The following is a 12,700-nucleotide window of genomic DNA, read 5'->3' on the forward strand; positions in this document are numbered from 1 at the left end:
ATTTCTTGTTCGTCTCTGTGCTTTTATCTTCACAAAGGACAGTTGAGTGTTTCTGGGAAGAAGAGCATTTGCAGCTTGATTTACATGCTCTGCTGGTTGTTTAGTCTGCGGGGGATAAATGACAACCCCCTGGCTGTCCCCCCTCCCCCCTCTCCCCGAAATAGGGCGTCAAACAGAGGCGATGAGAAGAAGTCCCACTCTCAGGGATTTGTGGGGTAGTTTCTCCGAGTGTAAGAAGTGGGCTTTAAAAGTAAATGTGACCGCGGGCGGGTTTCATATCAGTCCACCCACCAAACCCAACCGCGAGTGTTTCGCTCAGCCTTTCGGGCGGGCCCTTTAAGAAATGGCCCTTGCAGTGGTTCGAATAACTTTTGGTACTAAGCGGTTTAAGGATCCAATGGACACTTTTGCTGCAAAAGCTGGGGGCCGCGTGGAAATCAGGCGGCTGATGGGAAAAAACCGGGCCGCGGCACAAGGGAATGTGGCTGCCGTGTTTCCCGCTAGTGAGGATCCTTTGGCCGTGGATCAAAAATGATTTCCCCAAAGCCATTTCCTGTCGCAGCTGATGGAGATGTGGCTCGGGGGCATTCGGTTGGAAGGGTCGGGGATGGCAAGGGATTTCTTTGATGTTTTCGACAGTAGGGAAAGGAGTTCGCACCTTTCCGAGTGCGCCTTGGCCTCCGATAAATCCGGTTACAGCTGGGAGTGAGGCCAGCCACGCAGGGTTTGCTCAGATGCAGAAAGATGGAGGTGTTGCCGCCAGTCCCCGATCCGGTTTGGGAGAGTCCCGGTTTTGTGGCTCCGGCTGTGGTGGCCGTTTATTTGGGAGTCAGGTCCAGACAAGGGGCTGCCCGATTCATTGCGGGTAGCTCTCCATCTGCGAGCGCGCCAGGAAATAGACAAGGTTGGGTAGCTGGAAAAGTAGCAGAGACGCGTAGCCCTGCCCTGACAGAGTGGCAGCTTCCAGAGGAGATAACCCCAAAGGTAGGGCGGGCCAGAGGAGTGGTTTAGCTGAAATCAGCTAGCACAGTGCTCCGAAGCCAGGGCTGCAACTGCTCAAACATGGGTAGGAATAATCAAAACCAGACCTTCTCGGATCGAGACAAAGGGCGCCGTCTGCACTCTCCATCTGAACTCAGCCACTCCTCCCACCCCAGGTACAAAGGGAGCACATGAAAAACAAGACCCGGTGTTGTCAGGTTTGGAAGGTGGGTGGGAGAAGGCATGAAGCCACGACCAAAAACCAAGGAGCCCAGCGAGAGCTGCCCCGCGACGGTAGAGGACAGGGGTGCAAATTAACAAACCATTAGCCTGCCTAATGGCCTCAGCTCGTTAAACTTCACCCATCTCGCCCCTGGGCCAGAGAGAGCTGCAGGAAAGGGTCATTATTTACAGCAAATTGTTCCTTCTCCTGGGGACCAATAGAGCTGCAGGGGCAAGAGAGGCAGCTGGGAGGTTCCCAGCCCAATAAACAGCCACAATTTCGAGACCACATGAGCAACCCTGGACCAGGAAACGCTGGTCGTTTCAATAACACTCCCCAGCTCACCCCTTCGCAATGTGTCTGCGTCCCCTCCGCCCCCTCCGCTCTGGGACCCACCACGAGATCTCGAGGCTTTGAAGCGTGGTTAGCTGATCTTTGGATACGAGCTGCCACTGCCTTTCTGGCTGGGCCGGCGCTGCTGTGTGTATACACACGCTGAAGTAGAGGTCTGAAGTGTAAACATGTACTTTGAGGCGGGATCCCAATGTTTTGTTTCAGACGCGGAGCTCCCATCTGTCTGCCACATAAACAAGCTGGGGATGGGGAGGAAAGGCCCGGCCCCCCTCCTCCTCCTCCCCCAGAGCCTTAGGTTTCAGGCTGAACCGCCCTTGCTTTTAAGTCGCTGGGAGCGTTTGTAGCAGAAAAGGGGGCATCTGAACCACTTGGGAGAGGGCCAAAATGCCCCCCCCCACTTCTCTTTCAGGGACCTGACCTGCCCAGCAGTTTTTGCGTCCCAGCCGGCGTGGCTATGCTAACACCTATTTGCTTGATGCGCAGCGAGCGAAAGCAGCCGAGCGCTTTCTGTTTGCTCCGCTCAATGCCTTCGAATCCAGCTGCGCTTGGATGAAATTCGAAGCATAAGACAACTTGCCACAGAAGCCGAATGGGGAAGGAATGTGAACAGATTAAGCCGTTTTGGAGGGGGGGCTTGTTTAGGCGAGCGGTTTGTTTAAATACATCATCCTTAAAAAAAGGCTGCTTCTGGCAAAGCCAGGGAAACCACAGTGCTGCGGGGGGGGAGGGTGAAAATATCCAGATGTTAAGTGATGTTTAAAACTGGTTTCTTAACCGTCCAGGTTCCCCCTCTCCCTCCACCAAGCTCAGCCCCTCCCCCTCACGCCAATGCTTCCAAGCACTCCTTCCTTCGCGTCCATTCCTCGGGGTTGCTGCTCGCAGAAGTGGGATGCATGTGACAGTGGAGCCAGCCGCCTCATCCATGTTTTGCACGACTCGCACGGCGCAGTGATGAGGGCCGGACCGTCGCATTTCCCAAGCCTGTTTGTTTCCCGGCGGAGGGGGTTGGGACAGGAGCACAGTGGGGTCTCTCTCTCTCTCTCTCTCTCTCTCTCTCAGCAAATGGCCCCGAGGCAGCTGGGATGGGTAGCAGGGGCAGAGCGGAGCACTCCACCCAAGGGCACATATGGTGCGCATCTCCTCTGCTTTCTATCAGCCAGATACCCAGATAAGAGAAAAAACAAACACGGCCTTGTAAATGTGAAGGTTTCTCGCCCTGTTCCCAAGCTGGGGACCACACATGACACCCTGCTTGGCTCTGGCCGACAACCCTGTAGGATCGCAGAACAACAGAAGGGAAGGAGTCTCGCTCGCCCCTTGGTTGAAGCCTGCGGGCCCAGGCTGATTGACACAGAGGGGGCTGGAGTCAGCTCGCCGGGCTAATTAATGAGGTGACTCCGGAGCTGAGAGAAAGGGCTGAAAATGTCAACACTTCCCAGGTACCGATCCTGGGCCAGGAACAGGCCGGGAGCGGGGTCAATGCGAGTTGAATTATTAGCGATCTTTCCTGCTTCGGAGGCATGTACCGGTTCGGTCCGATCCTACCCTCGACTGAAGGCAAAGGGAGTCTGGCCCGTGATGGCAGGATCAGGCCTATAGCTTGTAACTGCCACGTTGTTTGTTTTTTTCCTGTGGGAGGAGAGGCGCTAGATACATACTTCACGTTGGAGGCGGCTGTGATAGAGCCAATAAACATGATGCTAGCTCCCGAAAAGCCCGATTAGCCTCCAAAGAACTGCACGGCTAAGGTGCATTTGCTTTTCCCCCTAAACCCAGTGGGATCCAACATGGAAGCAATTAGCAAATGTTTGTTGATGATCGTAACAAAGACATTATTCAAATGAGACAGGTAATTCCCACCAGAAGGAGCATTTCTTTTTGTGTTCTCTGCAGGAGCGGTTCTCCCTCCCTTCATATCTGGTCCGGACACCGTAGCATCAAATGTGCCCTTTGTCATTTTATGGATTTCTGCCCCATCTATATTTACACAAATACACCACAAAGTTACTTTGCAAAGCTAAGGAAGAGTTCTTTGCGATCATGGAGCCCATACGGGACGGTTGTGGTGGAGGTGACCCTTGTTTTAGATTCTGAATCTCACTTTTATTTAAATCCTTGTAACCAATCCTTGATCAATTTCGTCAGAGGTTTTGTGTTTTTCCTCTCTCCGTCAAACTTGTCTTTGCATGCCAGCTCACATAATTCCAAGAAGTCTATCTTTTTCCTTGCTTGCTGATCGATTGGAGCCTGTTATTTATTTACAAGCATTACGGTATCCTGTTAGCATTCCGAACAAGGGGCTGTTCATATATCTGCCTCTGATGATTTCCTGAAGGAACATGTGGAAGCAATAGTGAGGTTGTGCACTCACCCAAGCTGAAGATGCCTTTGGTGGAGAACATGCAAAAGGCTGCAGGCAACGGGAGCACCAAAACCCCACTGAGGGGGGACCCTGCCAACGCAGCCCGGAGGATCTCAGCGTGAACACGAGTACACTGCCTGCTTTTCCCAGCTCTCGCTGCCCGCACCCTTCGGGGCATTTGCGCTTCAGAGATCAATTCTCCTTCGTTTGGGAGGGAGAAAACCAGCAGAGTCAATTGCTTGACTTTGAGAACAAACTTTCCCTGTGGTTACTGACAGTCCAGGCAGTGAAGGAGAAAGGGGAACTTAGATTCCTCTAGGACCCCCTCCTCCAGCAGCACCCCCTGTGCCCCCCAGTGCCGCCCTGGAGAAGGCAATGTAAAACGCAGCTCAGCTCTCTTTCCTGAGGTTGCAGTGCCCCCTTGCACCCAAGCGCTGAATAACTCCGGTTGCAACTGAAAGAAGCTGTGCTCTCTTGCCCTCATTTGGTCCGAGCTGGCCAGAAAACGACCAGCAGCTGCCGCCCCCAGCTGACTCCCACGATTACATCTCAGCGTCTCTCCCTCCCCACCCCCTTATCTCCAGCAAATAGCAACAATCGAGCACGACGAGATACGTGTAACTCCAGGCTGGGGATCAAAGCTCCGGCCAGAGACACTTCTAAGCCCGGCCGACCCATTCAAACTCGCAAGGTTTCTACTGCAGCACGGTCTGTGCCAGCTCCTTAAAGCTCGGCGGCGGTGTTTGTTACGTCGAGCCACCCCAGGAGGAGAGGAGTGGGGCACATGGTCCTGCCAGTGGTACCTGGCCTTGTTTCTTTCATTCATAAATACTAGGACCTCGCCTCTTTCTGAGAGTGCCTGGTGCTTCACAGCCATCCCTCCCTCCCTCCCTCCATCCGTCCACACCAAGCCCAGCTCAGTCGGCCAGAAGGGACCGTAGCAAGCTACCAGTTCATTTCCATCTCCGCTTCTCCAGCCATGATCTTGCCCGGGGGGGGGGGGGGGTGTTACTACCCCGGTCTAGGCAGCCGCCCCCACCTGCCCAGAGCGCGTGCGGAGGGAGGCTCGTTCCTGCCATTGGGAACACGGTGGGTTTTAAGGCGAGTTCCTCCCCCCGCCGTGCAAACCTCTCAAATTCGTCCCCCACCGCCCGGCCATATGGCTCCATTTGCCGCCCCTCCTCTCCGCGGCTGGCGGCGGACTGGTCCCCCTGCCGGCGTAAGAGGCGGCTGGCGGCCAGGCTGGCGGCGCAGGGCGAAGCGGCGCGGCTCTTATTCTGAAGCGGCCCGAGGGTGGGGGGCTCGTTTCCTGACAGCTATTTACTTAGCGCAACTGATTGGGGTTGGAAGGATGGGCTCTAAGATCGAATCAATTACCAGCCGCGCTCGCTGAGAGCCGTGCAGTCCGGACGGGAGGCAGCGAGGGAGGAGGAGGAGGAGGAAAAGTCAAAGAGGACATATTTTTGTTGGGGGGGGGGACTCTTTCTCCAGGCTTTTCACTGCGGATTACCGTCTGAACGGGAAGGTAAGGGGAGAAGCGCCGCTTTTTGTTCTCTCTCCAGGGGACGTTGCCGATCCGGAGCGAAGGAATGGGAAAGTTTCCCTCCAACCCGTGCTGGCGATCAGCCCCTGTGTGGACTGAAGAGCCAGGGCTTGGCCAGGGCACGGGAGCGGCTCGGCTCACCTCACCTCGGGGGGTCCGCTCCGGGGAACCCTCGCTCTGGAAGTGCGCACGGGACTCCTGGGGGGGGGGGGGGGAGGCAGCACCGTCGCTGGGGGGGGGGGGAGCGGGGAGATCCTAGGGCTGGGAAGGTGATTTGCGCCGGGGAAGTGCCGCTTCCCCCCTCCAGTGAGAGCCCCCGAATGGACGCCGCGCGCTTTGTTGGCGAGGGCTGGGGACGGGGGCGATGGGGGAGGCGGACGGAGCTAGGGGGCGGGCGAGGTCGGGGCGCTGGCTGCGCTCCGAGGAGGGCTGCGAGGGGCAGAGGAGCGAAGGACGGACACGCATCACCGATCCCCTTTGGCCCCGGAGATGGGGCAGGAGCTCAGTGGCCATGGCCTGGGGGACAGGCGGAGAGAGGCGCGATCGCTCCGGGAGTGGGGCGGCAGGAGGGGGGTGGGTCACCCTTCGGGGCTCCTGGCTGGAGGAGGCTGTCCCGGGGGCGCAAGGGCCGCGCTGATGGCAACCACATTTGGTTGCTGTGGCGGAGGGGCCACCGTGCCGCGCTCCTGCCGGGGGGGCTCGGGGTCGGAGCTGGGCGCGGGCTCCTTGCAGGGATGCCCCCCTCTGCCCCCGTCTCTCCAATCTGGAGCCAAGCCCTTTGTGTGAAGGCTGGGCTCAGCGGGTGACTCGCGCAACGGGAAGGGAAGCGGGGAGTTTGCCCGGGCACCCGGCGCCTCCCTCGGAGCAGCGTGTGTGGAGGGCTCGGTGGAGGTAAAGGAAGGATGCCTGCGGCCGGGCTGGGCTCTTTCTCGGACCCTCCCTCGGCCGCTGTGGTCCCGATTCCCACTTCGCTTTATCTGTCCCTCCTTCCCTCTCCCAGGTCATTCCTGAGTGCCCGTCCTCTCCTCCGTGGGCTCCCCGCGGTTCCCGTCGCTGTTGACACCCCTCCCTCCCCTTTCTCTCCTTCCCCTCCCAAACCCCCGCCCCTTGCAGTCTAAAGCGCTTTGAGATCCTCGGGGGACTGTCTCTGGGCAGGCAGGGACAAACCATCCCGACCCCGCTCCTGCGCCCGCCCAGCGGGTTGCACAGCTCGTCTCCCGGCGAAGCTGGGCTGTGTTACCTGGAGCTGGCCCAGTTCACACACCCAGCTGCGCTCCGCGTGCAATGGAGATGCCAGATCCACCAGCTGCCAGCATCCCCTAGCCGTCTGCCCCAGCCCTGGGAGTTCGAGGAAATGGCTTCTTGGCTCCTTGCTGCATTGCTCAACATTTTTGGACTGGGATCCAGCAGCTAGTAGACACCCCTAAGAACAGGACTCGGACGGTTTGGGGTTGTTTTTTTTTTGGGGTTTTTTTTTTTTTTTTTTGGTTTGGTTTGGGTTTTTTTTGAGGGGGGGGGGAGCAAAACGGATCTAGGGAGCCAGCACCAGACCTCAAGACTCAGCAACACGTCTCGGAACAGAGACGCGGGACTAAATCCCAGAGGGCAGCGTGCTGCCTTTAGTTGCTACCATTACACACAGTTCTCGCTTCTTTCACTGCACTCCTGCCTGGATTACGGGGTTCTTTTCCGTCCCGAGTTGTCAAACCCGACCACAGACCGATTCTCCAATTTCTCGGGCTATGTCACACCCAGATTCCTAATCGTCGGCGAAGAGCGCCTTGCAAACCCAGGAATCAACTGCAGGGTCTCCTCGGCGCAACTTTGGGAGTGACACGTCCCTAGCGCGGAGAGCTGGCTGGCGAGCACCGAACACCTCTCTCCGTGGCCCGTTCATCAGACGGGTGGTCCCGCGAATTCGAATTGCATGCCACATCGGCGTGGACAGGCGCCCGCCACACCGGGACAGTGTCTAGCTGGAACTGCATCGTGTGTCAAACACCGAGCGTCCCGAGAAGGTTTGAGGCGCAGGTAAAAAGAGAAACTCTTTCCCCGCACCCCCTGTGGGCTCCCTTATCTGCACAGGGGATTCCTCAGCGCCGGATCACAGAAGACCCGGCATCCTGCATAGGCAGGGTGAATCCGATTCCTTAACCTCTTAAAAAGCCCCCGGGAAGAGCGGCTTCGGGGGACACCGCAGCCTTCTTACAGCCGCGGTAGAGATCCGCTGGAAGCTGAGCTAGGACGAACCGGGCTTTGTGGCTGAAGTGGGTGCCGAAGGCTTGGAGGGGGATTGAAAAAAGTTCTGAACCCGTGTGAAAGATCTAGTAAATGTAGCGCCTGGAACACGTTTGATTCACCCCAGGAAAGCCCGAATTTGTGGAGCTCCTCCCCACCTCTTAGAGTGGTTTTTTTTTTTTTCCTGGCTGTCTCGCCTGAATGTTGTTGCTTCGGTTTGGCAAAGGGCTTGCTATTGTTTCCTCTGAAAGCAGCGAAGTGGCTCAGATGTGACGTTCTCGCATCGTCCTGGGGCTCTCTCGGTCCAGCCCTTCCTCGCTAAATATCAGCCCTGGGCTTTGCTGACCTAGCAAATGTTCTAGATCAGTGTCCCTAAAACGTGCGGACTTCCTTCCTTCCCCTCGGGATGCCCTCGGATTATTTGGCCTTCGCTTTCTAAGCCTCAGTCAGTAAGTGGCAAGCGGTGCTCGGCATTCAAAAACCGAAGCGGGGGTTTGAAAGTGTGAATGTAAACTTGTCCCTCCACCCGAAACTAAACAAACTCATCCCATCAAGGCAGGCTTTGCAATCTCCAGTTGTTCTCTGGCAATGGAGACCGGGCTTCCTGCCTTACATTCATCCGGGCTCGGGTGTGTATGTGTATTGCTGCATTAATGCACAAACCCTGCAGACTTTACTAGAGAGGGGTTTTTAACTGCAAGATGTGATCGAAAATTATATTCCCTGCCGCAGGATCTTGGATCCAAGAAAGGACATCAGTGTTCAAATAAATGGGTGTTTGAGAGTGATTTCCTTCGCACCCGATTCCATTTCCATAGACCCTTCTGGTTTCATCTTCATTACAATCGCCAGGATTTCCCCGTCTGTCCGAGTGTGTGCACTTGGTCTCTGAGCCCACATCGACATGTGAACCGGACCTACAGAGAGGGGAGCTGGGGAGAAGGATGATTGAATCTGACACTGTTTCCTTCAGGCAATCTCAACCCTTGGTGTTTCTGGCAGAGGAGAACTGGTTGCGCCCCATGGGGAGAGAAGGGAATTAGTGGCCTCTTTATCTGAGTCAGCTGGGGGGGGGGGGGGGGAGAATCGCGGAGCTCCTGCAGCTGTACAGATATGTATTTTCTGTAGCAATGCTGACGCTGCAGTTTTCCCTGCCAGCAATTAGCGCCCTACCTTTTCCGTGTGTGCATCAGGGAACATCTGAGTTCAGCCTCCTGCCAGAAAGTCCGGGGAAGCGAGGTGGCGGGACACACCGCTAAGTTGTTAGCATCGGCAGTTTAAGAAAGGCAGCCGGAGACTCTTCCCCCCCCCCCCCCCGGCCCCCACCAAAGCCTGCCCGCTTGCACAGAAGTGCTGAGGTTGCTTTCGGCAGCCCCCCAAGCAGCGCCGGGCGCCGGGCAGGGAGTGGGAGACTCGGGAGTGGGAGTCTCGGAGTTGGAGGAACGGCTGGTGGCTAGGGTGAGGAAGGAGAGAGCGGGGCCGCGGGAGGCTGGTGCCTGTGTGATGTGGCGGGGTGGATCGGCTGGATGGTGCCAGACAATGTTTTCCCAGGGGAAGAGGCAGCAGCAGATGATCCAATCTGGGTCATCAGGCTGGGCTCAGCAACAGCAGGCGCTGGAGGGGTTCGGTTTGTAGTGCTGTATTGCCCCCTAGCGGCCACTCTTATGGTTACCTCCTGAGCCCTGCAGGCGGCCACACTGTTAGGGGATGACGGCCGGATCCTGCTGTGCCTGCGTCGTACCGGCCCCCTAGGTCAGTGCCTGTGTTTCGTTTCAGTGGAGATACACTGCCGCCAAACCGGAGCAACCCACTGATGATCCAGGCGGCCTATGGTTCTTGACCCCAGCAAGGTCCACTCTAAGGGCCCGAACCTGCCACAGATCGCCCAATCCTGTGGAAGTCGATGCCAGCCTACTAGACTCGGGGGGCTGTGTCAGGGGATTCAGAGACAGGCTCAGACAAAAACAATAGGTCGGACATCGAAGGGTTCGAGGCTCACCTTCCATTTGGCTTGAGCAACCCTTTGAATTGCGGAGATCTGGCTTTTTAAAAATGCTCTGGAAGCCGGGGAGAATTATCTTCGCTTCTATTCAGACATCATGGTTTTTAGAAATGTCCCCGGCTAAACAGCGGGTTGAGTGGAGACAAATACGTCCGAAACGCGATAAAGCTTCAAGAGACATGAAAGTATATTCAAAAGGGGAATTTCGGAGACTCTAAACCCCAGGTTCTCCTAGCCCTCGTCAGAAGTCAGCTTACTTTTCAATGAGGGCGCTGATTCTGTAATTGCATCAGTGTGTGCAGGGAAGGGGTACACCAGAGTCTGCCAGTATGGTTCTGACTGTAGGATTGGGGCCGTATTTCCTATCATTTGTCACCAGCTGTGTAGGCTACAAAGAGATCTTCCTACAGCAGGGTGATTTAGATAAATGTTGGTACCAAGGAAGGCAGGACAAAGTAAGGTGCTTTTTCAACCTTCTTTTCTTACTTCTGTATCGTACTCGTGGTCAAAACGAGGGTTTGAATGCATATTATACTTTGACGGCCTCCTGCCAAAGAGGTTTGCTTCAAAAATCAGAGTTTCACAAAGACTGCCTCACTAGCGCCCACAAAAACTGGTAATTATTTTAAATGCAAACAGACAAAACCTTCCCCCCACCCCCACCCCCATGCTCTCAAGTTCACCTTTCCTTTGTGTTTCCCACTTCATACTGTCTTTTCTTTTTAAAATTTTAGACCCTGATCCTGCAATCTGATCTATAACTGGAAATCTTTATACCTGTACTGTCTCTATAAAGTCAAAGGGGCTAGGTATGGAATTTATCCCATGGATCAGACTGCAGAATCAGGGCCTTCAGTTGTAAGCTCTTCGGGACAGAGATTGCTGGCTGTGTGTCCTGTATAGTGCTGCATACACTGTAAGAACTTAATGCAGAGTTAGAATTGATATTGAATAAACTGTTACTTTTCTATGGTACAGGGGAGAGATTCAGGCCATCCTTGGTGTAAATATTTTAAAAGGCGCACTGGAGCAACCCTTTCTTTAAGAAAAAAATATTTAATTTTAAACTGCATTTTGCTAGTGTATTTTAAGGGGACAGACAAAGAAAGATTATTATTTTTGTTTTTGCTTGTTCCTTTCCTTTTAGCATTCAGGGAAATCTTCAGAACTTGCTATTGTTCACTGTACAGAGGGTCTTGCTTTTGGGGAGTCTTATACAGAAATGAGCCAATGACCTAGACAAGTTATAGGATGCCTTTTCCACATATTTAAATCAACCTAGCAAATCAACCTACCATTTTCATCCAATTATTTCCTTTTTCTTACCTTGCTCAAACCTTTCCTGGAAAATCTCAAAGCTTCCCCAGAGAAGCCAGTTTTAGAGAGAACCTGCACTATAAGTATCAAATTAATTCCCAAATTAGGATAATCTCATTATGTTTCCAAAACCTGAAGAAATACTATTATTTGGACCTGCTTCTGCAACCGTTCACTGATATGAGTAGTCTCTGCTAGTGCTGCTGGTGTGAGTAAGCGTTGCAGGATCAAGTCTTTTTACAAAGACCTGGAGCTCATATGGAATTAAAATAATTTCCATATAAAATAACAGTTTTAAGTTGATTCATGGAGATTTGGACCCAGTTCAAATTCCATCTGCCACCATTGAGACTGACGTTCCTTTCTGCCAAAGAAATGCAGTTTGGCTGCATTAGAGTGGATCAACACTGCCATCACGAGGCCAGTTAAACGCAGGTGACTGGCATCCAATGGGAAATTAGGCTATTTTCTGTGATTTAAAAATGGACATAAAATTCTACTTTCCTGCTGAAGGTCTTTGCCTAATTTATGACAGTATGAAAGACACACATCCTTTCCCCCTGCCTCCCTTGGTGCCAATGGTTTCCCTCTAGTATGTGCAGAATGACTGACTGGGTCTGTCATTTTTTTCTGTATGGATTTTTCCATCAAGGTTCATAACATTTTGGATACAAATTTTGTTTTGACTTACACCATAGTCAATGGAACTACTCATGGTGGTAAGCACTTTGGTAGTGTTTGGAAGATCAAGTCCTTATAGACAAAGATTTTGATTATATCCCTTTTATTATTTCGTCTAATCAAAGTCACTGTAATACTAACATTTAATCTAGACCAGTTAAAAAGAAAACATCTAAATAAATACAATTACTGCTTTACTCTATACACGCTGGTTTTTATATATATTTGGAAATTTGAGCCAGATCTAACATTCTTTGCAAGCCTCCCAACTCCCATTATGATCAGTGAGAGTCCTAGATGTACAAGGAATGAAGGATCATACATCATAAGTCTGCATGTACTGCATGTATGCTTATGACTTGGCCCAGAACCTCAGCTGGTGTAGCTCTATTCACTTAATTTACATCGATGAGGATTTGGTCCGTGAGGTATTCTGAATTGAACCTAGTGTGTTTACTGAAGCTGATTAAATAAAAATAGATAAAATAGAGCATGGAGGGCTGGGATGAAGTAACTCTTTCTCTTTCTTTTTCTTTTTTGAGAAAATTTTTTTTACCCACTTTAGCAGCTGGAGCTAAATATACTTACTCCCACCAATAGTTTGCCTAAAGTATTGGCACCGAGTTAGACAAAGAGGCCAAACAAGCGTATGCAAGAACACGCTGGCCTCAGCATTTCAGTGATCATTGGGTCTTAGACAGATGTATGACATTGTGCAATTCAGTTCAAATTGTCATCATGATGAAGAATTCTCTGTGTATCCCTATTCTCTCTTTCTTAGTTGCTGGAGGTTGCTCTGGACTTTGCCCCATAGATTAATATGTCATTGTTGGGAGGTATCAGAGCAATAAGGTCTCAAAGAGCAACCAGTCTGGCAAAGAACATCTAGTATATCCCTACATTGGAATATTGCTGCATTAGATTGAGCTCCCGTTGGCTTTTCTGGTAGCTAAGCTGTGTGACTATGGAGGTGCAGAGTATCATCATCACCCATATTTC

At 52.9% G+C, this 12,700-nt stretch overlaps 1 protein-coding gene and 1 long non-coding RNA gene across 2 annotated transcripts in view; one reads left to right on the forward strand and one right to left on the reverse strand.

The window, feature by feature from the left end:
* Nucleotides 1-369: 369 nt before the first annotated feature.
* On the reverse strand, nucleotides 370-5,363 carry LOC137141645 (uncharacterized). The gene is made up of 2 exons (XR_010916688.1): nucleotides 5,049-5,363; nucleotides 370-3,887 (listed from the first exon to the last, which is right to left on the reverse strand). It is a non-coding gene; the product is annotated as an uncharacterized lncRNA (long non-coding RNA).
* A 2-nt stretch (nucleotides 5,364-5,365) lies between these two features.
* Nucleotides 5,366-12,700, forward strand: part of PDGFRA (platelet derived growth factor receptor alpha) — a 46,981-nt gene continuing 39,646 nt past the window's right edge. Inside the window, exon 1 of the mRNA XM_067530649.1 lies at nucleotides 5,366-5,445. The gene's annotated coding sequence lies outside the window, so the exon portion shown is untranslated. The remainder of the gene's footprint in view (nucleotides 5,446-12,700) is intronic.

This window comes from Emydura macquarii, unplaced genomic scaffold, assembly GCF_026122565.2.
Source record: "Emydura macquarii macquarii isolate MOO-44397 ecotype Brisbane River unplaced genomic scaffold, CSIRO-AGI_Emac_v2 contig_3108, whole genome shotgun sequence".
Classification (NCBI taxonomy): Eukaryota; Metazoa; Chordata; order Testudines; family Chelidae; genus Emydura; species Emydura macquarii.